The sequence below is a fragment of the Heterodontus francisci genome, unplaced genomic scaffold (genome assembly GCF_036365525.1).
Source record: "Heterodontus francisci isolate sHetFra1 unplaced genomic scaffold, sHetFra1.hap1 HAP1_SCAFFOLD_83, whole genome shotgun sequence".
Lineage (NCBI taxonomy): Eukaryota > Metazoa > Chordata > Chondrichthyes > Heterodontiformes > Heterodontidae > Heterodontus > Heterodontus francisci.
Window position 1 is genome coordinate 2,732,897 of NW_027141917.1, and position 4,166 is coordinate 2,737,062.

Consider the following 4,166-nt stretch of genomic DNA (forward strand, 5'->3'; position numbering starts at 1 on the left):
ATTCAGAGTCAGTGCCTGTGGAAGTTTAACCCATTCAGAGTCAGTGCCTGTGGAAGTGTACCCCAGTGAGAGTCAGTGCCTTTGGAAGTTTACCCCACTCAGAGTCAGTGCCTGTGTAAGTGTACCCCAGTGAGAGTCAGTGCCTGTGGAAGTGTACCCCAGTCAGAGTCAGTGCCTGTGGATGTTTAACCCATTCAGAGACAGTGCCTGTGGAAGTGTACCCCAGTGAGAGTCAGTGCCTGTGGAAGTTTACCCCATTCAGAGTCAGTGCCTGTGGAAGTGTGCCTCAGTGAGAGTCAGTGCCTGTGGAAGTTTACCCCATTCAGATTCAGTACCTGTAGAAGTTTACCCCATTCAGATTCCGTGCGTGTGGAAGTGTATCCCATTCAGAGTCAGTGCCTGTGGAAATTTACCCCATTCAGAGTCAATGCCTGTGGAAGTGTACACCATTGAGAGTCAGTGCCTGTGGACGTTTACCCCGTTTAGAGTGAGTTCCTGTGGAAGTTTACACCATTCAGATTCAGTGCATGTAGAAGTGTGCCTCAGTGAGAGTCAGTGCCTGTGGAAGTTTACCCCATTCAGCATCAGTCCCTGTAGAAGTTTACACCATTCAGATTCAGTGCATGTAGAAGTGTACCCAGTGAGAGTCAGTGCCAGTGGAAATGTACCCCTGTGAGAGTCAGTACCTGTAGAAGTGTATCGCAGTGAGATTCAGTGGCTTGGGAGCGGCTCTCCATTAGGAGTCACTGCCTATAGAAGTGTACCCCATTCAGAGTCAGTGCATGTGGAAAGGTACACCAGTGAGAGTCAGTGCCTGCAGAAGTGTACCCAAGTGAGAGTCAGTGCCTGTAGAAGTGTACCCAAGTGAGAGTCAGTGCCTGAAGAAGTGATCCCAAGTGAGAGTAGGTGCCTGTGGAAGTTTACCCCATTCAGATTCAGTGCCTGTGGAAGTTTACCCCATTCAGAGTCAGTGCCTGTGGACGTTTAGCCCAGTGAGAGTCATTGCCTCTAGAAGTTTACGCCATTCAGAATCAGTGCCTGTAGAAGTTTACACCATTCAAATTCAGTGCCTGTAGAAGTGCACCCAGTGAGAGTCAGTGCCAGTCGAAATGTACCCCTGTGAGAGTCAGTGCCTGAAGAAGTGATCCCAAGTGAGAGTAGGTGCCTGTGGAAGTTTACCCCATTCAGATTGAGTGCCTGTGGAAGTGTACCCCAGTGAGAGTCAGTGCCTGTGGAAGTTTACCCCATTCAGAGTCAGTGCCTGTGGACGTTTAGCCCAGTGAGAGTCATTGCCTCTAGAAGTTTACGCTATTCAGAATCAGTGCCTGTGGAAGTTTACCCCATTCAGATTCAGTGCCTGTGGCAGTGTACCCCATTCAGACTGAGTGCCTGTGGAAGTGTACCCCAGTGAGAGTCATTGCCTGTGGAGGTTTACCCCATTCAGAGTCAGTGTGTGTGGAAGTTTACCCCAGAGAGAGTCAGAGCTTGTGGAAGTTTTCCCCATTCAGATTCAGTACCTGTAGAAGTTTACCCCATTCAGATTCAGTGCCTGCAGAAGTGTACCCCAGTGAGATTCAGTGCGAGTGGAAATGTATCCCTGTGAGAGTCAGTGCCGGTGGAAATGTACTCCAGTGAGAGTCAGAGGCTGCAGAAGTGTACCCAAGTGAGAGTCAATGCCTGCAGAGGTGCACCCAAGTGAGAGTCAGTGCCTGCGGAAATGTACCCCAGTGAGAGTCAGTGCCTGTGGAAATGTACCCCAGTGAGAGTCAGTGCCTGTAGAAGTGTACCCAAGTGAGCGTCAGTGCCTGTGGAAGTTTACCCCATTCAGATACAGTGCCTGTGGATGTGTCCCCCAATGAGAGTCAATGCCTGTGGAAGTTTACCCCATTCAGATTCAGTACCTGTAGAGGTTTACCCCATTCAGAGTCAGTGCCTGTGGAAGTGTACCCCAGTGAGAGTCAGTGCCTGTGGAAGTTTACCTCATTTAGAGACAGTGCCTGTGGAAGTGTACCCCAGTGAGAGTCAGTGCCTGTGGAAGTTTACCCCATTCAGCTTCAGTCCCTGTAGAAGTTTACACCATTCAGATTCAGTGCCTGTAGAAGTGCACCCAGTGAGAGTCAGTGCCAGTCGAAATGTACCCCTGTGAGAGTCAGTGCCTGTAGAAGCGTACCCCAGTGAAATTCCGTAGCTGGGGAGCGGCTCTCCATTAGGAGTCACTGCTTATAGTAGTGTACCCCATACAGAGTCAGTGCATGTGGAAAGGTACACCAGTGAGAGTCAGTGCCTGCAGAAGTGTACCCAAGTGAGAGTCAGTGCCTGTAGAAGTGTACCCAAGTGAGAGTCAGTGCCTGAAGAAGTGATGCCAAGTGAGAGTCGTGCCTGTGGAAGTTTACTCCATTCAGATTCAGTGCCTGTGGAAGTTTTCCCCAGTGAGAGTCAGTGCCTGTGGAAGTTTACCCCATTCAGAGTCAGTGCCTGTGGACGTTTAGCCCAGTGAGAGTCATTGCCTCTAGAGGTTTACGCCATTCAGAATCAGTGCCTGTGGAAGTTTATCGTATTCAGATTCAGTGCCTGTGTAAGTGTCCCCCAGTGTGAGTCAGTGCTTATAGAAGTGTACCCCATACAGAGTCAGTGCATGTGGAAAGGTACACCAGTGAGAGTCAGTTTCTGCAGAAGTGTACCCAAGTGAGAGTCAGTGCCTGTGGAAGTTTACCCCAGTGAGAGTCAGTGCCTGTGGAAGTTTAACCCATTCAGAGTCAGTGCCTGTGGATGTGCATCCCAGTGAGAGTCATTGCCTGTGGAATTGCACTCCAGTGAGAGACAGTGCCTGTGGAAGTTTACCCCATTCAGAGTCAGTGCCTGTGGAAGTGTTCTCCAGTGAGAGTCAGTGCCTGCGGAAGTTTACCCAATTCAGATTCAGTGCCTGTGGAATTTACCCAAGTAAATGTCATTGCCTGTGGAAGTGTACCCCAGTCAGAGTCAGTGCCTGTGGATGTTTACGCCATTCAGAGTCAGTGCCTGTGGATGTTTACCCCATTCAGATTCAGTACCTGCAGAAGTTTACACCATTCAGATTCAGTGCCTGAATAAGTGTACACCCGTGAGATCAGTGCCTGTGGAAATGTACCCCAGTGAGACTCAGTGCCTGTAGAAGTGTACCCAAGTGAGAGTCAGTGCCTGTAGAAGTGTACCCAAGTGAGAGTAAGTGCCTGTGGAAATGTACCCAAGTGAGAGTCAGTGCCTGTAGAAGTGTATCAAAGTGAGAGTCAGTGCCTTTGGAAATGTACCCCAGTGAGAGTCAGTCCCTGTAGAAGTGTTCCCAAGTGAGAGTCATTGCCTGTGGAACTGTACCTCAGAGAGAGTCAGTGCCTGTAGAAGTGTACCCAAGTGAGAGTCAGTGCCTGTGGAAATGTACCCAAGTGAGTGTCAGAGCCTATAGAAGTGTACCCAAGTGAGAGTCAGTGCCTGTGGAAATGTACTCCAGTGAGAGTCAGTGCCTGTAGAAGTGTACCCAAGTGAGAGTCAGTGCCTGTCGAAGTGTACCCAAGTGAGAGTCAGTGCCTGTGGAAATGTACCCCAGTGAGAGACAGTGCCTGTAGAAGTGTACTCCAGTGAGAGTCAGTGCCTGTGGAAGTGTACTCCAGTGAGAGTCAGTGCCTGTAGAAGTGTACTCCAGTGAGAGTCAGTGCCTGTAGAAGTGTACCTAAGTGAGAGTCAGTGCCTGAAGATGTGATCCCAATTGAGAGTCAGTTCCTGTGGATGTTTACCCCATTCAGAGTCAGTGCCTCTGGAAGTGTACTCCAGTGAGAGTCAGTGCCTGTAGAAGTGTACCCAAGTGAGCGTCAGTGCCTGTGGAAGTTTACCCCATTCAGATACAGTGCCTGTGGATGTGTCCCCCAGTGAGAGTCAATGCCTGTGGAAGTTTACCCCACACAGATTCAGTACCTGTAGAAGTTTACCCCATTCAGAGTCAGTGCCTGTGGAAGTGTACCCCAGTGAGAGTCAGTGCCTGTGGAAGTTTACCCCATTTAGAGACAGTGCCTGTGGAAGTTTACCCCAGTGAGAGTCAGTGCCTGTGGAAGTTTACCCCATTCAGCTTCAGTCCCTGCAGAAGTTTACACCATTCAGATTCAGTGCCTGTAGAAGTGTACCCAGTGAGAGTCTGT